General features: G+C 42.7%; 1 protein-coding gene and 1 pseudogene across 1 annotated transcript in view; one reads left to right on the forward strand and one right to left on the reverse strand.

The window, feature by feature from the left end:
* Positions 1-25,464, reverse strand: LOC126962291 (tigger transposable element-derived protein 1-like; annotated as a pseudogene).
* Positions 1-26,925, forward strand: part of MGMT (O-6-methylguanine-DNA methyltransferase) — a 984,888-nt gene that overhangs the window by 400,836 nt on the left and 557,127 nt on the right. The window lies entirely within an intron of this gene.

Consider the following 26,925-nt stretch of genomic DNA (forward strand, 5'->3'; position numbering starts at 1 on the left):
TTAATCACCAGGGGCAGCAGCAGAAACCAGCAGCTCCACACTCAGACCAGGTCTCCTCGTAGTTTCATCCATGACACAGTTAAGAGACAAGTGGATGTCAGCCTGGGGTTTTGTACACTCAATGTCAACAGGAAGCAGAAACAGTCATTGAAGCCACACCCATTTTAAGTATCACTCAGTCTGCTTGTGTTCACCGTAAAGAGTAGCGGCAAATAAGTCCCCATTAAGTTTCCCCAACTATATTAAAAGTATACTCTGATTTTGCATGTTGAAAATGTTTGTCCTTCTTTTAAAAATTCATTCAAATGACACTGAACAGAAAACTGTTAAAGAGGGACACCTGAGATGTGGATTTGAAGTGACTGAAAGCCTTGGGAAGCTGTGATCTTCTGGGATAACCCTGAATGAACATGTTTGCCGCAACTGGAACCCCAGCACTCATGGGCATGGCTAGACACACATGGAGTCTGGCTGCCGTCGCCTGCTCAGCTTCATCTCATGGTGACCCCATCCCAGCTCATCCCACTCTCCCATCTAAAGCCACATTCCAAGGTCCTGCCCAGCATCCTGGCACCCTGCTCCTTCCTGCCCCTGCCTGGCCTCTCCTTAACCTCCCTGGCATCTGCCTTGTGGGATCCTCGAGCATTTTCCCTCTGCACTCCCTCTGCACCGTTGGGTGTTAAGAATATTATTCCCTTCCCAGTTAAGTTCGTTTCGAGTGGGTGTTTTGGTTTCCTGTGGCTGCCATAACAAACTCACCCAACCTGGGGGCGTCTAAAACAAACAACAGAAGCTTCCTCCCTTACAGTTCTGGAGGCCGGGAGTCTCAGGTGAAGGCGCTGGCAGAGGTGGCTCCTTCTGGAGGCTCAGAGGGAAAGTAAGTTCATGCCTCTCTCCTGGCTTCTGGTGTGCACAGCAGTCCTTGGTGTTGCTTGGCTTGCAGACACATCTCCCCAGTCTCTGCCTTCATCTTTGAATGTGTCTTTGTGTCTCTCCTCTTCTTGTGAGGACACTAGTCATATTGGATTAGGGGCCCACCCGACTCCGTTATGACTTCATTTTAACTAATTACCTCTGCAAAGAATCTATTTGTAAATCAGGTCACATTCTAAGGTTCCTGGAAGGACATGAATTTAGGGGGGACACAGTTCAACCCAGTACACTAGGGATCTGACTTTGAATTTTAATATGCTACTCTCAATGCACCTGGTCCAGCACTCTAAGCTGAACAAACAGTCCAGAATTAGGCGTTGGTGATCAATTTTACCTTATCCTGACTTGTCCCAGTATGGACCCTTGACCCAGCTGAGAAGACACACGGGTGTGGCCCATGGAGAGACTTACACAGATACTCTATGACCTCTTAAGTTGCCAGAAATCATGTATGAAGGGCAACAAAGGATTGGAGACTTTGCAGAGAGAGCCCTGTATCAACATGTGCCTCGAAAGAGTTAAGCTTCTGAAGCAAAGGCTACAGAGTTAGTGAAGCCACAAATGCTGGGGGAACTGCACGGTTGTTCAGCCCTGCGAGATCCCTTCTGAGCAGTGCAGGCAAATGCTGGCATGGAAAGGACCCCCAGATGAGCCAGGAAGTCTTCCACTCCATCATGAAGGATTGTTCTCTGGAGCGGGGGCCAGCGGGGACGTGTTTGAAACACTTACCATATGTGCCTGAGAAGGGTCTAATTTGTCCATCTTGAAATTTTGCCTTTCTTTTGAAAGGATAGTTAATTTAAAGTAATTTGTTTCACAGGTGAAAGCCTTTTTCCAAGTGTTTAATATATCACCCTGGGTTGCCTGAACAATTAGAAATTGTCACCAAAGAAAAATGTCGCAGTTCATGTAAATAACTGTTTACCTAAAGGAATGGGAACCCGCGAGAGTCAGCATACTTTAATGAGGCATGACAACAGAGAGAAAGCCCGGGCCGGCTGCATCTGCGAAAGCTGACATTGCTTATGGTAAAAATTGGCCAAAACAACTATTATTTGTTTTTTTCTTGTCAGAAATAATGTAGCTTGAAAATTTTCAACATGCAGCATGAGCCCAGACCATTTGTTACTTCTAATGGCCTAATTGTTCTCCTGGCAGATATAAAAAATTGGGGCACTTGTATCATTTACCTAAATTTCTAATTAATGCAATGGCAAAAGAGAAATTGGAGCAGGAAAAAAAAGTTGAGCAATGTGACTGTTAGCCGTTATGTAACCCGTCTTTGTTAACTTTCCCACTATTTTCCCCAACAGCAGGTACCTTTGATCACCAACTAGACATCATACTGTTTGTTTCAACAGGAGGAGGGAAAGATATATATGTCATTTGCTCAGATCTTCAGGAAATGGGGCTTCTGCTTTCTTAGCAAGCAACAAAAAATCCCATTGCAATGAAAGGCGAGTTACATACAGTTGGCATTTCCTAAAGAATGTGTACTTCTACCTACCCCTGAGTAGCAGAGACATACATTCCGCATCTGTGTAGCTCCTAGACCGTGCTCAGGCGCAGATTCTAATCCATACATCTGCAATTAGATTTCTAATTTTAAGGCTTTGGCATACAATGAATCATCTAATATTTGAAAATTCCTGGAATCATGCATAGCTGTAAAACAACCTCTTACTATTGAAGTCTTAACATTCTGTCTGTTGGACCCTTGATGATGTTTCTCTTGCAGTTCAAAATAATTCCCCTGAAAACGGAGGTAAAAACGCATTCCAGAAACGAAATTATGGCTGACGTTAACAAAGCTATAATAATGCGAAACAGCAGTGCCCACTGTGTTTTCCTTAGAATGACAATTCCATGAAATGCTTGGTGGAAAAAAATCAAACAATCTGAGGCATACTAGCTTTTCTTCTTAGAGCCCATTGATACATGAAGGGTTCTGAGATGTTCTGCAGTAAAGAATCGTCTTACAAGGTATTCAGATTCTCATTTTTCAAATGTATTTGACTTCACGATCCTTATTTCTACATGAAAAAAAAAAATCATATCCTTCAGAAAAGAAATCTGTGGAGCCTAATTCTGATAATGAAGTACTTACTGGTTTGTGAAGGAATCCATTCCAGTGATAACACTAATAATTGGATTAACGGAGATGAAGTGAAGGGAACACCTAGTGAGAGGCTGGGGTGTAGTGTCTAATAGATGTTAGTTGGCTAGTGAAGAAAGAAGAGGGGGAAATTGTTCTTCATACCGAAGTTTAAAACAATACCTTCTGAGGCTTTCCTCCACGGCTTAGAGAATCAGAGACCAGAACTAACCACAGGTATCCGAGAATGACCGATGCCCCCTCCTTCAAATCGCCTCTGCTCCAAAGGACAAACTTCTGATTCCCATAACAGCAACTTACACGGAAAGGTTTCCCTATCCTTCAAAAGTGGTCAATGTCCTCTGCATAGAGCCAGCTTCTGGGAATCCTTTCCAAAACATGGCATCCTGTGCCACCTCCATTATGGTAGGCTCATTCCATGCAGTTATTTTTACTCTCTAGTTCCAAATATTTAATTATCTGAGAGCTGGCATATTTTGAGTCCGGATCAATCAGATTCTCAAAATAGCTTCCATGGGAAGCACTGTGACGTCACTTGTCGCCATTTTATCTTCTTTCTCTCTAGTTCCCAGCCCATGGCACCCATTTCCATGATGTCACATATTACCTGTGTGCTAGTGGCCCCACATTTTATTTCCAGTCTGTGCTTACCTTTTACTTGTGATCTCTACTTGGATATCTCAACTTAAATTTTACATGTGCAACTTAAATTTTACATGGAATCCCCTGCCTTTCCCCCAAACTCTGAGGTTCCAACCCCGTTTCCCCACCCATAATAACAGAATCCAGCTGGTTTCTTGAACTGAAAAGCCAGGTGTCTTCCTTGATTGCTTCCTTGCGCTCAGATCCAGTTCATCCACCAGATCTGTAGGGCCTACCACCAATCCCCATCGTGAGCAGGTCCAGTTCCTTCTACAGTCCCTGCCTTATTCGCGTCTTGGCCACTGTCCACTCTCTGTAGCTGCTAGAGTGGCCTCCTGCCGGCTCGCCCTACCTGAGGCTTGACTCCCTCCTGTCCATTCTCCAGAGAGCAAATGGAAGGACTTTAAATCTAGCAGTGAATACAGTGGTATCACTTCCTCACACAAATCCCTTGCAAGGAATCACAGTGACTTTCAAATAAAATCCCAACTGCTGAAGATAGACCTTGGGTTAAGGTCATCTATCACCTTCTTTCTTCTCTAGCCCATTCCCAAATGCCACCTCCTACTCCCTTGTACCCTGGCAAGAGAGCTTCTGGAAGCTTCTTCTAGTAACCAGCTTCTCCTAGCCTCGGAGCCATCACTCGAGCTGTTTCTTCTGTCTTGGAAGCTCATCTTGCCACTCCCCCTCTCCCTTCCCTTCCCCTGGCCAATGCCCGCTCATGCTTTGGTCTCTTTTGATTTTCCTCTTGCTATTACATGTACCTCATGGCTGTGCTTACACAGAAATCCCTGACTATTTCTCAGACTATTTTCTTTCAATCATCACTTTGAAGATTCTTTTTTTTTTTTTTTTTTTTTTTTTTGAGATGGAGTCTCGCTCTGTTGCCCAGGCTGGAATGCAGTGGTGCGATCTCGACTCACTGCAAGCTCTGCCTCCTGGGTTCACGCCATTCTCCTGCCTCAGCCTCCCTAGTAGCTGGGACTAGCAGGCGCCCGCCACCACGCCCAGCTAATTTTTTTGTAGTTTTACTAGAAACGGGGTTTCAGGCCAGGATGTTGGCCAGGATGGTCTCGATCTCCTGACCTCACGATCCGCCTGCCTCCACCTCTCAAAGTGCTGGGATTACAGGTGTGAGCCGCTGTGCCCGGCCCACTTTGAAGATTCTTGATTCATGTTGACACACTGCTCTACAGAAAGGAAAATAATTTCCTCCTCTATAGGGTAGTATAGGAATCTGCCAGTATCATCACACCTGTGTCCATTTCCTTTGGCTGCCATGACAAAGTACCACAGACTGGGGGCTTAGAACAGCACACGTATGTTGTCTCAGAGTTCTGGAGGTTAGATATCCAAACTCCAGGTGTTGGCAGGACCAGGCTTCTCTGACTGGTCTAGAGGAGAATCCTTCCTTCCCTCGTCCTAGTTTCTGGTGTTTGCCGGCAATGCTTGGCTTGTAGATGCAATACGCCAGTGACGTGACATCTTCTCCCTGTATCTTCACAGCATCTTCCCTCCATGCATGTCTGTCTGTGTTCAAATTTCCCTGTTGTACAAGGGTACTGGTCTTACTGGATTAGGGGCCACCCTGATCACCTCATTTTAACTTGTTACCTCTAATAAAGACCTGATTACCAAGTAAAGTCACATTCTGAGGCCCTGGGAGTTAGGACTCCAACATACAGTTTTGTAGAACAGACACGACTCAACCCATAGCAATGCCCTAACCAGCCCCTCTCTTTGCATTATCATATTTATAAAATACTATCTACCTGCTCACTCCTGGTTTCTTTTATTTCCTGTGGCATAGCCATTGGTGAATTTGTACACTTGCTCATTCTTCTTCATCACTTGAACTTCTTTTGTGGATTTCCAGTTATGCCTTTACCACATTCAGTCCTGACAGAAATTCTTCCAAGCATTTCGTCCACCTCTTCTGCTCTGCCTGCCCACCAGGGATGTTTTGATCACCCAGTTAACAGAAGGAATTACAAACGAAGCACTGCACTTGTTCCTCTGGTCACTGGTGGTAAACACGCTTCAGAAGCATGAAAAGTGAGCAACTTCCTTCTCAATAGGAAGACTGGACCTGTTGTCACATAGAATTGGCAAGAACTAAAATTTAATTGCCTAACCCCCAGCACAAATTCTAGAAAAGGATGTTTCTCATTGGTTAAGTGAAAAATAACCAAAAATCCTTCTCTGTGTGACTCGTTTCTACCTATTATAGCCTCAATTATTGCAAACTATCCTAGCAGTGCCTATTTTTTTAAAGCCCTTTTATTCATTTCCACTAAACATGCCAAGCACTGCTATTATTATCTGAAGTGTGAATTTTTTAAAAACCATTGAACTGTATTATATTAAAGCAATAAAAGTGATTATCTAGTCGAAACCCCTCCAATTCACCAATGAGGAAAATGAGATTTAGGGAGTTAAGCCTAAGATTACATGGACGATTAGAGGAAGAAAGCAAGGTCTAGAACACCAACTGCCCGCTCCCAGCTAAGCTCTTCTCCAGCCTGGCTGTTGTCAGTCTTTGTAACTGTAGACCTTGGGAAAGACCTCAAGGGAATGTGGTTATCGTTCAAGATGATAGTGGTTACTCTGATATTTATGACTATGTGACAGGCACGGTATTTCGTTTCTTACTCACATCTCTCACCTGAGGCCCGTAACAACCCTCTGTTGCAGGCGCCATTCCACTTTATGAAATAAGCCCTGGAGTTTGGGAGATCACAGGCCTGCTGCCAGGGTCACAGAGTGTTGAGTTCAGGCCAGGACTTGGCTCAGGTTTCTAAGATGAGTGAGCTCTTTCCACTAAATTCTACTGAATTTCCACTGAAATTCTGACTTCCTCCAAAACATTACAGTCACCCCTGGCCTTTTCTGGCATCAAAAAGCTCCTTGGAAAGGCAGTTATTGAAATAGGTACTGCAAAGCAACATGTGCATCTCTGAAATCTCAGTCCTGAAATAAGGTCTTCCATTGCCTCACTGCTACACACAAACCTTCTTCCCCCACCCCCATAAACTAAGAAACTTACATTTCTGGGTCTGAAAAATACAGTTAAATTCAAAGGGCCATTTATGATATTTTTATAAAGATGTTTTCTCTCTTGCATTAATGGGAACAGTTCCTATTTAATGTAAAACTAGGCCCTGGCAGCGGTGTCAATATTTCTAGCTTCATTATTATACATGTGGTCTTATTGATTCTGTTCATAGTTTTACTGTTAAGAATTAAGTCATGAGCCTTGTTTCTTAATCTCGTTTTATCCTCACTACTCATCCTAATCATTCTTTACATTAAAGGATTAGTGCTCGGGGTGCAACTGGACAAATAATAATCCACCTTGGAAAAGATACTTTTCCAAAAAGAGAACAAGGGTAATTTTTCCTTGTAAGCAGGCTTAGCAAAGAGGGCAATGGCCTTGAAGGTGCTTAAAGAGTGAGAGAGTGTCCGTGCATAGCAATTCCTCCAAAGTAGACGGGGAGAAGCATTCCATTTTCCATAACAATAATCCTGGCTTCTCCTGGTCCAGCTAAGTAACTCCATCACCATGGAGCACCATGACACTGCTTCCCTCGGAAAGATTAAACACCCTAGCATGTGGGTCCTACTCTTCAGTCATCCCAAAGTCTGATGGGAGGTGGGACACAGGAGACCACCAGGATTTCTGTGGCCACTCGATGACAACAAACCTGTGCTCTCCACATTGAGGTGGTGGGGAAGTTTCAGGATCTACCCCAGCGGCCCCTGGTGTATGTTTTCCCACTTGGAAGAGTTGAGTGAGCCCTGATTCACTCCACAGCTGAGTTGCTTTAGGGGAAAGAGCTACTACCCATTAGAGAAAAAGCCCTCTCTGTTGGAGGGAAATTACTTTAACCATTGAAGGGTAACGCCATTCATCCAGGTAAACCTTGGAGTCGAAACCCTAATACCTCATTACTGACAGATTCCAAGCCAGCCGGAGATCCGGCAGAGTAAATATTGATGTCCACAGCCCCAGGGAGATTATCCGCCAGAACGAGCAGTGGGACCTCTGTTCCCGCTCCTTGCTTGAATACCATCAGGCAGACATTGCCACCGTCCACTGCCCCCCATTTGTACAAGCACTGACTTAACCTATGGAAGTGTGCTGGACTCTGCTGTATAGAGGATAGGCACATGTCTGTGTCCTTGGGGATGCAATGGCCGACTAGGAGCAGTATCACTCAAGGAAATCCCACAGCTTTAGGGCAAAGCAGATCTAGAGGTGACCTCTTACTCTGCCACTCCCAATCTTGGCAGCCTTGGGCAACTTACCTGACTGGTCTCAGGAGTTCCAGTATCCTTACTGCCGAAATGGGGATAGAAATACCTATTCCTCAAAGGCTGGAAACAATAAATGAGGCAATAGATACAGATGTAAATATCTATTACAGTGACAGACACTCATTAAAGAGCCACCATGATTACTGTCAAAGCCAGACTCCATTATCGACAGAAAAACAAGCGGAAAGAAATGTGCAGCCCTGTACTGTCATTCACTATTATTTTAATTAATCAATTTCAGTATTGAGACTTCGAACAGAGTCATTCAAAAGAAAAACATTATAAGAGGAAACTGAAAGGGCTTGTGATCTATTTTTAAATCTGCTACTTCCTGGTTGAAGAGTTTGGTTAACTGGGTTACCGATGCTTTGTTTTATATTCCTCCCCTATGAGTTAGAGATGATTAGTCATAATATGATTATAACATACAACTCAAAACACACCAGGGTACACTGTAAGTCAGTGAAAAAAAGCCATGGTACATAACGGGTACACAATAAATGTTTGTTGAAATAATGAAAGTTAAATGAAATCACAGAAATATGTGTTTTCAATGTGTTACCAAAAACATATCTGAACCTATTTGTCAATAAAAAATGAGAGTTAAATAGCTCCAGTAATTAATAACATTTTTAACATACTTTTTATTCTTTCAAGAGTCAAACAAGTATCAAGTGCCCAATGTATGCCTGCATGTTGAGAATATGAGAACATCGAGGAAATACAGCCTAGGACTTGGGATCTAGTGGGGAAGACAGACAATTTTTTTAAGCACTACATCTGTGTCATAACAGAGGAACAGATGAGGTGTTTGGAGAGCACAAGACAATTTAGATAGCTAAATAGGTCTGTTGAGATCAAAAGAGGCTTCGTGGAAGAGGCAAAGCTTGAGTTGATACTTGAAGAAAACAAGAAGTGGGAACTCTTGGACAAGAAGATGAGCATTCCAGATGGAATTTCATGGCGCATGAGTGGGTGCCACGTGCAAAAGTGCAGGCGTCTGTGAGCAATACCAATAGGATGCAGTGTGAGAACCATGTAGAGGGTCATAAGAGAGGGGCAGAGGCCATATCAGCAAAGGCCTCATAAGCCATAGGTTAAACTCTACCTTTGGATAATGAAAAGCATTGACTAAGCAGAAATCTAACATTATCCATAGGAGAACATGACTAGAGGGGGTGAAACAGAGGCCTCAGTTAAGAAGCTAGTGTATTAGTCTACTCTCATGCTGCTAATAAAGACATACCCAAGACTGAGTAATTTATAAAGAAAAAGAGGTTACATGGACTTACAGTTCCACATGGCTAGGGAAGCCTCACAATTATGGCAGAAGGCAAAGGAGGAGCAAAGTCACATCTTACATGGAGGTAGGCAAGAGAGTGTGTGCAGGGGAACTGCCCTTTATAAAACCATCAGATCTCGTGAGACTTATTCACTATCACAAAAACAGTGTGGGAAAACACCCACTCCCATGATTCAGTTACCTCCCACCGAGTCCTATGGCACTTGGGGATTATGGGAGCTACAATTCAAAATGAGATTTGGGTGGAGACACAGCCAAATCATATCAGCTAGTCAGCAGTTTGGCCAAGAAACTATGTGGAGTGAGGAAGAGCCAGAAGCTTGAGATGACTTCCAGATTTCTGGCTCAGGTAACTGTATTAAGAGTGATGTAATTTGCCAATAATAGAGGTCTCAAAGGAGGAGGGCCAGGTCTGGTAGAAGAGGAAAGGTAATTTATAAGTAAGTTTTGGTCACAAAGATTCAAAGATTTTTGTGTGCCTAGAGGATATACTGAGAGAGAAATCCTCAAGGCTGTCGGAAATACATGTCTGGAACTTACAGCATATTAAACGGTAGTCATAGCAGACCAGAAGTCATGAGAACATATAAGATTTCCCAGGGAAAATTTGGAGGGTGAAAGATAAGAGCACCAAGGAGAGATCCTGAGAAAATGACAAATATTTAGAGTCAGCTATAGGAAGAAAAATATCCAAAGAAGACTGAAGAGTTGGTTGAAGGAGACAAGAATGGTTTGAAAGCACATGGCACATTCAGATATCTCAGTGATTAAAATGGCAAAAGAGAAATGGGTTTCAAGAAGAGGGAAGTTAATTGAAGACAATAGATGAATATTTTTAGAGTGAAGTTCTTTCTAAGTATACTAATAATAAAAGAGAAAATTTTAAGAAGACACATTTTAAAAATATTAAGATGGTAGATTTATATCCCAATACATAAGCAACTACACAAAATGTCAGTGGGCGAAATCTTCTAATTAGATGAAAAGGAAAAAGCTGTTAGACTACACGAAAATAAGACAAACCCAATCTCATGCTACTTTGAGAAATATATCCTAAATATTAGAACACAGAAAGCTTAAAGCAAAAGGGTGGGAAAACACATATTATACACACTCTAACTAAAAACTGTTGTGTATATGTGTGTGTGTGTGTGTATATATATATATGTTTTTGTTTTTGTTTTTGTTTTTTTGAGACAGAGTCTCGCTCTGTCGCCCAGGCTGGAGTGCAGTGGTGCAATCTTGGCTCACTGCAAGCTCTGCCTCCTGGGTTCACGCCATTATCCTGCCTCAGCCTCTCCAGAAGCTGGGATTACAGGTGCCCGCCACCACATCTGGCTAATTTTTTGTACTTTTAGTAGAGCTGGGGTTTCACCGTGTTAGCCAGGATGGTCTCGATCTCCTGACCTCGCGATCCACCCGCCTTGGCCTCCCAAAGTGCGCGCCCGGCCATGTATATATTAAAATAAGAAAAATTAGATTTCAAAATGGGATTATTGCCAAAGATAAAAAGGAATGTATCATAATTTTAAAGAGTCCATTCATCTGCAAGAAATAGCAATCATAAATGTGCATGTACCTAATAATATAGCTTCAAAATATATGAAACAAAAAGTAACAGAACTAAAAGGGAAAATAGTGAAATCTATAATTACAGTTGGAGATTTAGCACACCTTCTAAGTAATTAAGGTGAGAAAAAACAGTAATAATGCAGAAGATTTTAACATCATGACTAACAAACTTGACCTAAGTGGCAAAGACAGAATGCTATACCCAATTATGTTAGAATAAGCATTCTTTTCAAGTGCACATGGAGCACCTACCAAAATATATCTTATGCCAGTTTTTGAGCAAATCTCAATAGATTTTAAATGATTAAAATAATTCAGAGCATGATCTCTGTCCATAGTGTACCTGAGTTGGAAAATAATCATAAAAAGATAACTAAACATTCTCCAACTGCTTGAAATAAAGCCATATACTAAAAAATAACCACCTAAGTAAATATAAATGTGAAATTATATTGAACCAAAAATAACAAAAATATATGAGATATAGCTAAAGTAATGCTCAGAGGAAAATTTGTCACTTTAAATATATATATTAAAAGAAAGAATAAAGACTGGAAATTGAACACTAAACATGTCTCTCAAGAAGTAAAAATAAAAAAACAGGAAATTATGCCAAGCACTGTGGCTTATACGTGTGATCCCAGCACCCTGGAAGGCCAAGGTGGGAGGCCTCCTAAGCCCAGGCGTTCAAGACCAGCCTAGGCAACATAAGGAGACCTTGTCTCCACGTAAAAATTTTTAAAATATTAACTGGTCATGGTGACACATACCTGTGGTCCAAGCTATTTGGGAGGCTGAGGCAGATAGATCACTTGAGCCCAGGGGGTTGAGGCTTCAGTGAGCTATGATCACACCACTGCACTTCAACCTGGGCAGCAGAGAAAGACCTTGTCTAAAAACAAAAACAAAAACAAAAACAAAACAAAACACAGCAAATTAAGTCCAAAGAAAGCAGAAGAAAGGAAATAAGAGAGATGAGAGCAGTAATCAATGAAATGTAAAAGAAACATATAATAAGTAAAATTTATTTGACAGTTTTGAGGAAAAAAAATACAATATCTCTAAGACCTTAGAAGATCAAAAAAATTTTTAAATTAAAATTATACAGTATCAGAAATACAGAAAGGGTCATCACTACAGGTTCTACAGACATTAAAAACGTAATAAGATGGTACTGTCAATACCTTTCTGCCAGTGAATTTGAAAATATAGACTGGACAAATTACTTTCAAAATATAACCTACCAAACTGACACCAGAAGAAACATAAAATCGGAATAGTCCTGTGTCAATAACCAAAATTGAATTCTCCATTAAAAATTTCCCACATAAAAAAATACAATACCCAGATGACTTTACTGTTGAATTCTTTCAAACCTTTAGGAAGAAAATAATACCAATTTTATACAAGGTCCCTCAAAGAGTAGAAAAAGACCCAATACTTCTCAATTTGTTTGTGTGACTAGCAAATGCCAACTCTAGCTTACAAGATAAAAAAATATACATATTCTCTCTCTCTCTACATATATATGTATATACCCATACATATATACATGTTCACATACAATATAATGTATATTACAACATACTATACAGAAAATGCCAAGTAAATGTATGTACATATGTATATGTTCATGTGTGTATATATATATATAATGCATGTCTCATTATAACTTATATGTGTCCACATTCAGAGAGTTCTGAAAGAAAGGAATATATAATAAAGGTAACTATTACTATTTTATGTAGTTGGAATTATCTTGTTCTTTTTTAATTGTTTCAGAATTTTCATTTTTTAAAATAAGTATGTGCAACGTTTATGTTGAAAATGTTATAGCCCTTTTATTTTGAAAAAAATAAAATGAATGTTAAGGCATGTTACATTTTTTAATGGTGTTACTCAATATAATTCACACCCCTTTTAATTTCCTTATCATTTAAAGTTTACAATTCAATGACTTTTAGTGTATTCACATAACAGAGATCAGAGAAAATATTTCAAAAGTGTCCCTTAGAATGTTAGTTTTAGTTAGATAAGTAAACTTTAAAGTATAAGTTAAATCCAATAAACTATAGTGGGTTGTGGGATGAAAAGTGAAGTGAAGAAGTAAAGACTGAATAAAAAGATGCATTTTCAAAAAGCTTGATTGTGAAGGAGAGGGAGAAAGATGCTACCCCATGGGATGCCCCACCACTGAGGGAGGGTATTTTCATAGGAGGTATCTGAACATAGATCTCCTCTCAAAGCAAAGAGAGGCAATAAAAAATAGGAACAAAGAAGAATGGTTTTATGGATTAAGACTTTCTGGAACAGATGGGGGAAATGCAGTGAGACACACCATTGACAGTCTTTACTGGACTTTGTTCTCCTCTCTGTTCCCAGAGTCCTTGTTGTCCTGCCTTCCTTCCGGACCTGCTTCACCCTGTCCTGTACTCATTCCAGGCACTTGCCGGGAGCCTGTGGCATCACCTTCCAGCTTGCACCTGCCATCAACACAAGGGAAACAAGGTGGGAGGGAAAATATGTTCTTTCTCCCGGCCCCTACTTCTGGGTCTCCACTTCATCCCATCCTTGGAGACTTCTTGGAAATTCTCCCTGCAAACGACTGTGGCAAACTCCTTGGGTTCCACGCCTAGGGCCATGGAGCAAGAAGACCAGGAGGGCTGCCTTCAGGCTCCTCCTGCTTGATTCTTAACCACCTAGTTTTTCTGGGTATTTTCAGTTACCAGAGATTCGCACTTCTGCCTGACATGTCTGACTTCCTTCTGCAATGTTCAAGATTATTCCATACTCATGAATATTCATCCAAAGAAAAGAAAGAATAAAATAATTGACTCAAAGGGTAATATCTACTACAAAAAAAAAGGAGGGAAGTGGGTAGAAACATGAGGCAAATTAAGATTTGAGTCTTGGAGTTTTATGTGAACCTTGTTTTAGGTGTGAGAAAGAGTAAGTTTTTGTATATAAAAGAAAGTTCTTATACATAAATATAATTATATTTTATACACACACATATCATCTTATTAATAAAAGTGAATCACTGAGGCAGACCCCAGCCCCAGCCCTTGTAGGGACCTGTAGAAACAAGAACTTATCTGGAATAAAGGAGGAAAATGACCTCTTAGAAATCTGGTTGATTTTTGACAAGAAACAGTTGGTGATTTATAAAGTTCTCAAATTGTTTTTAAAGATGATGGCATTTTTCTTGAATTTATCTAGAACCCTTTACCTTTGTCTCCTTCATACCAGTTAGAGTCCTTGCCCCTAAATCTAGCTGCTCCCCCCAAATAATAATCTCTTGAATCCCCTACTCTCCTGACCTACTCAAACTTGAGGTTAGAGCACTGGACAGTAGTTAGAGAAATTTTTGGCAATATAAAGGAAAAAAAATGTTTAATTTGAGCAACAGATGGACAATTGCATATTTCATTGTGGTTGGCAGCTTGCCTTTTCTTAAAGAGGCATTCATGAGCCCTGCCAACGGGGGCCTCAGGTGCTCCCGGCTGGTTCTCACTAACCAGGGTGGGCATGGGTCCAAGGCATCTTCATGCCGGGCCCCGCTGACATCTTCAAGTTCACTGCAGCCTCAGGACCCTGACTGGCTCCAAGCCAGAGTGACTGCTTTGTGCAGTGAATCAAAGTCACTGACCATTTCTGGAACCAGAGATGGTGTCTGAAGACGTCCCCAAATCCACAGCAGGCTACTGCTTTCTCTCAAAGAAGTGACTTTCCAGCAATCCCATTTCCCATCTGTTTTCCAGGCAAATGCAAGTGGCAACCCTCCACCAAGATGTCTTCTATGCACACATGTACTTCTTTAATTGTTTGGGAAATTTGGAGGTCATGAGCTTGGGAGACAACAAGCTAGTGACTTTAAGAACACACAGAATGCTAGACCTAAAAGCAACCTTGACCTCATGTACCACACCTGTGTTTAATTTAAAGGGTGAGGAAAGTGAGACTCTAACGTCACACCCAGTGTGGAGCAGTGCTCAGTCCCCAGGTCCATGAAGCAAACCCTCCCACTCAGATAATACCCAGGCATCCCCAGTCTACCAAATGAATTCCTCCTGGGACTCCCTTTCTCTCTCCCCAGGCAAAACAATGTGCCCGTTGCATCCTGGTGACAGCACAGCAGTAGCACAGTGAGCCATTTCCGTTTGTGTCTAGCAGGCCATCCCCACCTCCATCCTGGGGGCAGATTGGATCTTGCCAGGTTTCAGATCTCAAGCCTGGCATTTAGTAGCACTCAGTAAAAATTCGCTAGGACATTACAACAGTGCACTGGCATTGATGTTTCTCTCCATCCTGGCATGTTATGCAACAAAAGATGCTTCCCAAGGATGTCCAAGAATCCCAGAAAATACAGATCTCAGAAACTTATGCTGAACCTTTCAAATTTCAGAAAGAATCCCGCCACCCCCCCGCCCCCTCCACCGACTAAGTCAGACACTCAGTTGGCTCCGATGTGGATGACTCCACACAGACAAATTGCAGAAGTCCTGAGGCTGAGCCAGGGTCTAGCAAGAGAGACAGAGAGTTCCTGCCAGCAGCCACTCCCTCTCTCCCCAACAGGGGAGGCACGGCGCAGCCCCTCTGTGGACCGGGCTCTCTCTGTTCTGCCAAGGTCATGAGTATTCCTACCCACTCAGAAGCCACTCTAGCTCCACTCTCTCCCTTTCTGGACTCCTGTGGAGACCGAAATCAAATACGTGTTAGGTTATCATTCTCCAAAATGAGAATCCCTGGTACACAGCAACAGAAACTAACATGTATTTAACACGGGGCACACAGAACTCTTGGTTAACACTTCCTGACTCCCGATTTGAGGAAGACTCGCCAGTGACCCACATGACTACTATTTCTAATTGCTCTCTTCTTGATTGTTATTTAGTCTTCATTTCTAGGCTGCCAGCTGCCTTACCACGTATGTCACCACCCGAAGCCTGACTCATCTTTCCTGGAGGTAGCACTGACGCTCGGTGCTGAGCAATCCGAGCCACCGGGGGGTGACAGGAAGAGGGAGCTGGCACAGCTCGTGCAGTGGGCTCCAACACATCATCATCTCAGATTGGTTTTGATAGCTCTTCTTTTGGAGCTATGATCAGTTATCATGTCAGTATGTAATGTAAAAAGGCACTCCACTAAATGGCACATCAGGGGGACCATCACCTGGAAATTTTTCACTTCCAGCAATACTCCCACTTGTTACGGGAGCACAGAAACATTTTCTAATGCTTTTTATTCTTTGAATTCCCTTTCTCTACTGCCTTGAAAAAAATTAATAAACCAGGATGCAGTAGAAAACTTGTTGTTGAAAAAAATTGTAGAAAAGCAAAGAAAGGTTAAACATGTAATTCAAAGTAGTGGCACATCAGGGTAGAGAAAGCAAGGGTGAGGATGAATGCATGACTGTAAAGTGCATCATCCAAAATGGGACCCTCTGGGGAGTCAAAGGGGCACTGCCAGTAAATGCACCCCCACAACATGGTAAACCAGGGTGGCCACACTCAGGAGACTAGACACACACAGAGACTGCCATTATCATTCATCTAGAGTCTAGGTCTCCAGTCAGTTGTGGGTTTATGGGTGTTCATTACATTATTAATACATGCATATGTAAAATAGGGCTGTGCATGGTCGAATGATGACAGAGATTAATAAACCAAGGACCAGTACTAAAACAATTCTGTGCACCAGAGGTGCATTTAAAAAAATTAACGCTCTCACTGGTGAATCCAGCTAAAGATGGAGTTATGTCACCTGGTGCTTCTTTATCATCATCCTTCTGCTCTTTATTATATAACTTTGCAGTGTTCACCTCTCTCTCTCTCTCTCTCATTTTCTGTCTCTGTCTTCATACTGTAAATACAGTCATTTAAACCTTTAATAGATCTTTCAGGTCAACTGTCACATTAGAACCCAGACTGCCAAACCCCAAACCACATATTCTCTTTAGTACATTTACTTCCTATTTTCTTTCCATTGACTCTAAAACCAAAAAAAGCCTTGAATTATGAGTGGAGTTTTTGCTAAGCAGAATTAAAAGCACACGCTTATTTTTCTTCTTCTTCCATGAGGACAAAGTCTTCCTCTATGTATTAGTCCATTTTCACACTGCTGTAAATAACTGCCCGAGACTGGGTAATTTATGAAGAAAAAGGTTTGACTCACAGTTCTGCTGGGGAAACTCAGGAAACTTACAATCATGGTAGACGGTGAAGGGGAAGCAAGTCCCTTCTTCACAAGGCAGCAGGAAAGAGTGAGTGAAGGAGGAACTTCTAAACACTTACAAATCATCAGATCTCTTGAGAACTAATTATCATGAGAACAGCATGGGGTAAACCACCCCCATGATCCAATCACCTCCCACCAGGTCACTCCCTTGACACATGGGGATTACAACTCGAGATGAGATTTGGGTGGGGACGCAGAGCCAAACCCTGTCACTCTATATTTTAATTACTACAGTCATTTATTCATTCATCTACCCAACCAACCAACCATTTATTACACACTGTTCATAGGGCACTATGGCAGACACTGGAAAGGAGACAATAGCAGTTCATGTCACCTGATCCTTGCCTTCTAGGAATGTACTGTCAAAATGCTGTTTATAGGCACCCAAATGAACATGGCAGGTAAGAACCATTGTAGACAACCAGTGAGGTGAGTGCTCAGGAGCTGGACAGGATCATTAACCAGGTGTTCAAAGTGCAATATTAACTGTGCATGTAAGGAAGCCTTGTGTTATCTTGCCCATCTGGAAGACAAGTGTGCTTGTCTGGTTAATGAATTTCTCTATTTGGGGGAAAGTTACCTTAATCTGAACCTAAATTGCCAATTATACAGGGAGTGCTTTATTTTCCACTCAGATATTTATCTTCAAGCATTCCAAGACAAGATACTCAGCTGACTACAGAAGGGTAAGAGTCCTCAAAAAAGACAGTAAGTGTAAGACAGAAGCAAATTTTTGTGGAGAACATTAAGAGACACTTGACCTCTGACAGTCCGAGCTTCAGGCTCAATAGCCAGCAGCTTGGCTGACATCTCCACTCATTATCCAATGAGCATTAAAACCTAACATGTCTAAAACACAGCTGCCCATTCCCCTTCCCCAGCTAGACCCTCCAGCACTTTCTTCATCTCAGCAAGTGGCCAATATTCCCTTCCAGCTGCCAACCATGGGTGGCCTCTTTCTCCTCTTTACTCTCACACTTGATGTCTGATCCACCAAAACACTCACTTGGCCTGATTCCCACAACAGACCCAAAATCGGACCCCTTCTTATGCCTCCATCCCACCCACCCCATTCAAGCCACCATTCTCTCATCTGGACTAGTGAAGGGGTCTCCTGGAGCTGTTACCCCCGCCCTCTACCATCTCATCTCAACACACCTTATGATCAATTTTCTGACCGATGCCCACAGGCCCTGGACAATCAGGCCCTTCCATTACCTCCTGACTTCATTTCCTCCTTGCTCCCCCTTGCCCATACTGCATGTGCCTCCTGGAGACTTTCAGTCTTGCTGCTTTGTACTGGACATCTGCCTTGCTTCCCTCCTGTGACCTCATACTCTTTACTTTGTTCGCTTTGGTATCCCAGCACCTACACCAATCCCTGGTGCACAGCAAACACTCTGTACCTATTTGTTGAATGTGGTGAGTGAATGAATGAATGAATGAATGAATGAATGCCATCTGGAATGTTTGATCCCAAAGTCCTGTGTCAAAGTTGGTGAAGACACCCCATGGGAGGACCAAACTGATATTGCTGGAAGTTTTGGTGTAAACTTGGGATGTGGCTCCTTGGAGCAAAAGATTCCATTTTTCATACATTCAGAGGAACTGATTCCCACCCCTGTGGATGAGGGCCCTAAGCAGCCTTGCCAGTATCCACAGACCAACTAGGCTTCTCCTGTGGGACCCAGATTTTCAGAAAGAGACAATGTCATCTTGTCCACATTTGGCAGTTGTACTACATCCCTTAAAAGCCACTGTAAGTGAGAAATGTACATTCTACTTTCGGGGGGGGGGGGGGGGGAAGAAAGAAACTTTCCTTGAGTCAATTAGATGACCCGATGGTCAAAATCAAAATTCAACATTAAGAAGAACATTAAGAAATAATGTCAGTGACTTGGGCCTCCACACAGTACTTGGGCCCAGCCCCACCAGATTACAGCCACTATGATATGCTGTTTCCCTCTTCCTCAGGGGGAACCTGCTAAAAAGACCCCCTGGCTCCAAGCTGGACAATGGCATCCATGACACCATTGCAAACTCTCACCCACCCTAAACCCAACAAACTTCCAGTCAAATGCTTCTGCTCAGCACTCCCGTTGCCCCGAAATCATTCAGGTCTTTGTGGAGACTCTGCATTCCAGAATTTCAATGACGTCCCCAACACAAATCCATAGTGGACAAACCTAGGGAGTGCATTCCAACATGCTAATTTTCCAAGTTAGTAATAAGACAGAAGTGTGAACCTGGATCTGTCATTATCACCTTCTTGGACTTCATCAGCCAAATGACAGCCTGAAAACAAAGATGCTTTCAGACAGGCAAAGAGTAGCCCCTTAAGAAGGCAGACAACAGGACTTGGAACCGGCAGGCCACACCTGCAGCGCCCTGTGACTTGTCTGAGGATCACAGTCAGTGAATCCAGAACCCTCCCTCCAACCTGCTCCTCCTAGCCTGGGTCCTTATCCCCCTCCAATTTCAGGACCCTGAGCTACCTTGCTGTTGATTCTGTCAGCGTGTCCTGCACCAGCCCAACTCTGACTCCAACTTTAAGGGTAAGGGTGGTTTCACACTCAAGGTCGCACATGCCCTGGGCAGGCCGACTCCCACAGCTTATTTCTGCAATGATAGGCTGATGCCAGTACTTAATCTGCCCAATTTGTGATGTGGATTTTTCCCTGCTGCAGTGTCTAGCACAATGCAGCTACTCAAAATATAAATGCCTGTATGAGACATCACATTAGGACTCCTAAAAGATCATTATGATGCCCCGAATCCGACTTTTATTCATAAACTGGGTCCCCTATGAATGCCCAGCTCTCTTTGCCACTTTCCTGACACAATATTAATAAGGCAGGAGCTGTTTTTGATGGGACATTGAGTGAAGATCCCCACAGAGGGTCCATAAGGAAAGACAATCTCTTCCTCATCTGAGCACTGGCCTCAAGGTAGCAGGGCCAACCAAGGAAGAGGATGCAGACACGATAAGGAGACAACTTTGCAAGCCATAAAAAGAACACCGCTACTACCGAGGTTGCTTCCTTTGGACAACCCTGGGTTGACAGACATGCTCCTCTGCAAGCCCCGCCAACCTACCACTGAGTCCTTTGTAGCAACAGAAGGTGAGTCGTCCCCACTGTGGGGAGACAGCACCTCCCTACCAAGAAACAGTTTGTAGCCAACCGTCCACAATATGAAAATGTATTTAATGCAATTAATAATTTAAGAAGTGAGAGCATGTGCTCTTGGAGAGTTAAATGCTTGTCAGAGTGATCGATGCACGCTTCACCACCAATACATTTCGTATGAAGAGCAGAGGGATTTTGCAAACTTGTGTTGACCTTGGGTTGCCGTATATAGGAGGCAGATTGCAAAGGCAGGCCTACTTAAGGAGGAACAGTGCTTCAGCTCCCAATTTACAGCCCTTTCTCCAATTAAAGGACTGTAAAAACATTAAAATTAATGCAGTCTTAACTCCTAGAGCAGGCCCTACTTTCTTAATTAGTGCATAATTATTCAGTTTTTGATATCCTGGAAAATTATCACATGGAAATTATTTTAGGCAGAGTAACAATAGCAAAAACTCCCTCCCCCAACTCCATTAACATGTGGAAGTAATTAACACTTTATTACAGTGAAAATACTATTACTGCTAATGTTTAATGACTTTTGCCATTGCATCCTAAGCAGGAAATTCAGAACACTATGGAATGATAGCTTCCTATAAATATATTACAAATGACTTGCAAAGATTGTGATGGTTTGAACTAGCTGCGTTAAAAATCAAGAGGCCATAGACATTCAGTTGCTAAAAGCTTCATGAGCAGAGATACATAATTCGGTGTGAACTCACAGGAAGATGGCACGAAATCATCATTTAGGCATGGCCTGGACGGGCAGCCTGGGCACAATCTCAGCTGTGGCCTGCTGTTAATGAAACAGTGTCCCCTCTGCTGTGCTAATGGATACTTTTAAATGGATAGCCAAACTGTTGGAAGTTCAAGACATTGGAAAAAATTAAAATTAAATGTCTCCAGCTGAACAAACTGGAAATGATAGCAGAACTTAATATTTCTACAATTGGGAGGTATTAGTGGTGTTTGGAGTGGGGTAAAAATTATGATCACTCTTACATAAATATCTAAAAATACAGATGCCTACTTAAGTTGACTTATAACAAGAAAAACTTGCACATCATACCTTTATAAGAAACTGAAAGGGAAAGACAGTTTGTTTCTCTGCCTGTGCCATGGAGTGTAGTATGGAGGGAAGAAAAGAAAGAGAGTCTTCCTAGGACCACTTTCAAAGTTGTAATCGGGGACATCTTGTGACTAAACCATTGTTCACCACTGTGTGCATTCAGGAACTGGAAATGTTAGCTTCTTTTTAATTTTAATTTTATTCATTTACTTAATGAATTTTTTTTGAAAATTGTGTTGAAATCTCTACGCAAGAAGCATTGCAGAAAGGGTACCAAAAAGCAAAAAGCACTCCAAATAAATATGGGATGAATATGGGGTAGAAAATGCAGGTGACTTCAGCTAAGTTGATTGAAATTTCCTCTATGTCAGGTGCCAGGTTTGCCATGAATGGTGCCCTCATGTTGCCGCCAAGTCTACAGCTCTCTAAAGTTTTATTACTGTCTTTGAGTAGTTCTAAAAAATTTCCATACACCATCTTGTTTTCTGAGTCTTTTTTTTCCTTTGTTTCCATGCATTCCTGGGGATTTAGTTAGTTCCCTTGGAGGAAAAATGTCTCGGAAACATTTCTCAGGCAGAGGGAAACACCTATGTCCTTCCTAAAGTGGATAAAAGAGCAAGTTACATCATTCAGAAAACTTTCAAATGGCTTCAAACCCATGCAATTGCTTTGATCCTAAAACACACTTGGGACCTGCAAGCTAAGCTGGCGGGGTCAAAGAAAACATAACTCAAGTCATCTGAGGCACTCTGCCCAGAGCAGGGTAGCTGGGGAAGAGAGGTGCCCATCCATGAGACACACTGGGGGTCTCTCTGGGTGAGACCAGCCACAGCAGAAAGGGTCCAGGACTCGCTCACTCAAACCCCACTCCCTCCTTCAGAGAAGGGAGCACCACGACCTCTTTGACGCTGAGCAGCCAGCCGAGGAGGGGAACATCACCTCTTCCTTTGTAGGAACGAATCCTGTTTTCTGCAGGTCTCATTTACCACCAAAAGGTAGGGCTTTGGGTTGTTAGCTCTAAGTCCCTTGAAGACACGGACAGTGTCTCATGTTCTTTGCATCTCTTTGGACTCTATGAATATGAATACACCTGTATGATCGGTTAGTAATGCAGGAGGGGCAATTGGGGTCATGACAGGGGGTACAGACCATGAAGGAGAAAGCCAAGGCTGAATCCCGGTCCTTCTCTTTACAGGCTGCGTGAGGGTGGGTGGCTTACTCACTCTCAGTAGCCCACTTCCCTGGGAGAACACTGGTAGTCCCTGCCTCACAGGACTGCTGCAAGGTTAAAGAATTCATACACAGGTGTATTAGTCAGGGTCCTCTAAAGGGACAGGACTAAGAGGATAGATGTATAGATGAAGGGCAGTTTACCAGGAGAATTGACTCACACCATCACAAGTCCCAAAATAGGCCATCTGCAAGCTGAGGAGCAAGGAAGCCAGTCTGAGCCCCAAAACCTCAACAGCAGGGAAGCCGACAGTGCAGCCTTCGGTCTGTGGCCGAAGGCCCTCGCAAACCACTGGTGTAAGCTCAAGAGTTCAAAACCTGAAGAACTTGGAGTCCGATGTCCAAGGGCAGGAAGCATCTAGCACGGAGAAAGTTCAAGGCCGGACTCAGCCAGTCAAATCCTTCCGCGTTCTTCTGCTTGCTTTATTCTGGTCACGCCAACAGCTAATTGGATGGTGCCCCCCCCAGACTGAAGATGGGTCTGCCTCTCCCAGTCCACTGACTCAAATGTTAATCTCCTCTGGCAACACCCTCACAGACACACCCAGGAACAATACTTTGCGTCCTTCAATCCAATCAAGTTGGCACTCAATATTAACCATCACAACAGGTGTACCAAGGAGATGCTGTGGGTTCGTTTCCAGACCACTGCCATAAAGCAGATATCACAATAAGACGGATCACATGCATTTTTTGGTTTCCCAGTGCATATAAAGCTGTGTTTACACTACACCGTGGTCTGTTAAGCGTGTAATATCGTGATGTCTAAAAAAATGTACATGTCTGAATTTAAAAAATATTTTAAGATTGGGCATGGTGGTTCATGCCTGGAATCCTAGCACCTTGGGAGGCCCAGGCAAGAGGATCACTTGAGGCCAGGAGTTCAAGATCAGCCTGGGAAACACAGTAAGGACCTAATTCTACAAAAAAATAAAAATAAAAATAAAAAATTAGGCAGGAGTGGTGGTGCATGCCTGTAGTCCCAGCAACTCAGGAGGCTGAGGCAGGAGGAGCACTTGGGCCCAGAAATTCTAGGCTATAATGAACTGTGATTATGCTGCTACATTCCAGCCTGGGTGACTGAGGAAGAGCCTGTCTCTAAAAAATAAAAAAATACCTTATTGCTAAAAAATGTGAAAGATCATGAGCTGTCAGCAAGTCATAATCTTTTTGCTAGTTGAGTCTTGCCTTGATGTTGATGTCTACTGACTAATTAGGATGGTGGTTGTTGAAAGTGGGGTGACTGCGGCAATTTCTTAAAATAGACAGCAATGAAATTTGCCACATTGATTGACTCTCCCCTTCGTGAAAGATTTTTCTGAAGCATGCAATGCTGCTTGATAGCGTTTTACCCACGGTAGAACTTCTTTCAAAACTGGAGCCAAGTCTCTCAAAACTTGTCACTGCTTTATCAACTAAGTTTATGTAATACTGTAAATCCTCTGTTGTCATTTCAACAAGGTCCACAGCATTTTCACCAAATATATATTCTATCTTAAGAAACCACTTTCTTTGCCCATCTATCCATAAGAAACAACTCCTGATCCCTTCCAGTTTTATTATGAGATTGCAGCAATTCAGCCACATCTGCAGGCTGTAATTTCTAATTCTACTTTTCTTGTTGTTTCCACCACATCTGCAGCTACTTCCTCCACTGAATTCTTGAACCCCTCATAGTGATCCATGGGGGTTGGAATCAACTTCTTCCAAACTCCTGTCAATGTTGATATTTTGACCTCCTCCCATGAATCATGAATGTCCTTAATGGCATCTAGAATACTGAATCCTTTCCAGGTTTTCAATTTACTTTGTCCAGCTGCATCAGGACAATCACGATGTCCAGGCTATGGAAGCTATAGCTTTAATGAAATGTATTTCTGACATAATAAGATTTGATAGTTAAAATTACTCCTTAATTTATGGACTGCGGAATGGATGTTGTGTTAGCAGGCATGAAAACAACATTCATCTCTTTGTACGTCTCCATTAGAGCTCTTGGGTCATCAGGTGCGTTGTCATTGAGCAGTGATATTTTGAAAGGAATCTTTCTCTGAGCAGTAGGTCTCAATAGTGGGCTTAAAATTTTCAGTAAACCATGCTACAAAGAGATGTTCTGCCATCTGGGCGTTGTTCTTCCAATTATAGAGCACAGGCAGAGTAGAAGTAGCATGGTTCTTAAGGGCTCTAGGAGTTTTAGAATGATCAATGAGATTTGGTTTCAATTTTAAGTCACCAGCTACCTTAGCCCATAACAAAAGAATCAGTATGGACTTTGAAGCTTTGAAGCTGGGCTCTGAGGTTTCCTCTCTAACTATATAAGACCTACATGGCATCTTCTTCCAGTATAAGCTGTTTCATCTACCTTGAAAATCTCTTGTTCAGTGTAGCCACCTTCTTCAATGCTCTTAGCTGGATCTTCTGGATAACTTGCTGCAGCTTCTCCATCAGCATCTTCTGTTTCACCTTGTACTTTTATGCTGTGGAGGTGACTTCTTTCCTTAAATCTCATGAACCAATCTCTGCTGACTTCAAACTTTTCTTCTGAAGCTTTCTCACCTCTCTCAGTCAGTATAGAATTGAAGAGAGTTAGGGCCTTCCTCTGGATTTAGCTTTGGCTATGGGAATGTTATGGCTGGTTTGATCTTCCATCCAGACCACTAAAACATTTTCCATGTTAACAATAAGGTTCTTTTTGCTTTCTTACCATGTTTTTTGTTCACTAGAGTATCACTTTTAATTTCCTTCAAGAACTTTTTCTTTGTGTTCACAACTTGGTACAAGAGGCCCAGCTTTCAGCCTATCTTGGCAGTAGACATGCCTTCCCTTCCTCACACAGCTTAATCATTTCTAGCTTTTGATTTAAAGTGAGAGATATGTGACTCTTCCTTTCACTTGAACACTTAGAGCTCATTGCAGGGTTATTTATTGATCTAATTTCAATATTGTTTTGTCTCAGGGAAAAGGGAGGCACAGGGAGAGGAAAAAGGATGGGGAGTGGCTGATTGGTGGAGCAGTCAACATACACAGTTTTTGAGTACGTTTATGATATGGTTTGGTTTGGTTCTGCATCCCCACCCAAATCTCACCTTGAATTGTAATAATCCCCAGGTGTCAAGGGCAGGGCCAGGTGGAGATAATTGAATCATGGGGGCAGTTTCCCTCATACTGTTCTCATGATAGTGAATGAGTTCTCGTGAGATCTGCTGGTTGTATAAGCATCTGGCATTTCCCCTGCTGGCACTTCTCCTGCCTGCTGTTGCTGCCATGTAAGATGTGCCTTCCACCTCCTGCCATGATTGTGGGGCCTCCCCAGCCATGCGCAACTGTGCATCCACTAAACCTCTTTTTCTTTATAAGTTACCCAGTCTCGGGTATGTCTTTATTAGCAGCGTGAGAACAGACTAATACAGTTTGCAATATTGTTTAAGCATGGTTCACCATGTCCCCAAACATTTACAATAGTAACATCAAAAGTCACCAATCACAGATAACCATAACAGACATCATAATCATAACAAGTTTGAAATATTATAAGAATTACCAAAATGTGACACAAAGACTTGAAGTGACCACATATTAAAAAATGGCACCGACAGACTTGATGAACTCGGGGTTGCCACCAAGTTTCAATTTGTTAAAAAAAAAAAAAAAAAAAAAAGTGTCTGTGAAGTTCAATAAAGTGATGTGCAACTGACAAGGCATACCTGTATAAGCACAAGCAGCACAGTAATGGCCTCTAGTAAGGGCTCCGTCGGAGTTTGCTGTTGCTATCACTGCTACTACTATTATTACTACTATGACCATGCCCACATCATTGGTGGAACTGAGAGTTCTCTCAATTGTACAAGAAATATTGTGAAAGCCATCAGTTCTGCAATGATGACACACGAAGCCCATTACCATCAGAACTCTTCCCTCTCCCCAGGCTGCTCCACTGAGTGTCCAATGTGACACATCTATGCTCTCTGTCTGCTACTCTCATTTCCAGCTAATTTCCTGCCTTGAAAGTCTTGCTCGTGAACAGGAGGCAGAAGGCACAGAGCCCTCCTGTCCACCCTGCCTCTGGAGCCCATGAGGGTCTGGGGTAAGCCTGGAAGACAAAACAGACCCGAGCACAAGTATGTGAACTAAGTGCCCCTGACCTGACTGGTGTCAGCACTGTCTTCCTAGCCGGAGACGAGGAAGAAGCCATGCCCCAAGGAGGACCCCAGGGAGGACCTGAGCCCTTCCTATGAGTGCCTCAGGGGAGCAGAAGACCAGAGGCAGGAGAAAAGAGAAGAAACTGGGTGCAAAGGAAAATCAGAGGGGGCATGAGGGGATGATGGATAAAAGACCTCACGACCCAGCCATCACATGCCTGCATGTGGGCCAA

The sequence above is a fragment of the Macaca thibetana genome, chromosome 9, assembly GCF_024542745.1.
Source record: "Macaca thibetana thibetana isolate TM-01 chromosome 9, ASM2454274v1, whole genome shotgun sequence".
Taxonomy (NCBI): domain Eukaryota; kingdom Metazoa; phylum Chordata; class Mammalia; order Primates; family Cercopithecidae; genus Macaca; species Macaca thibetana.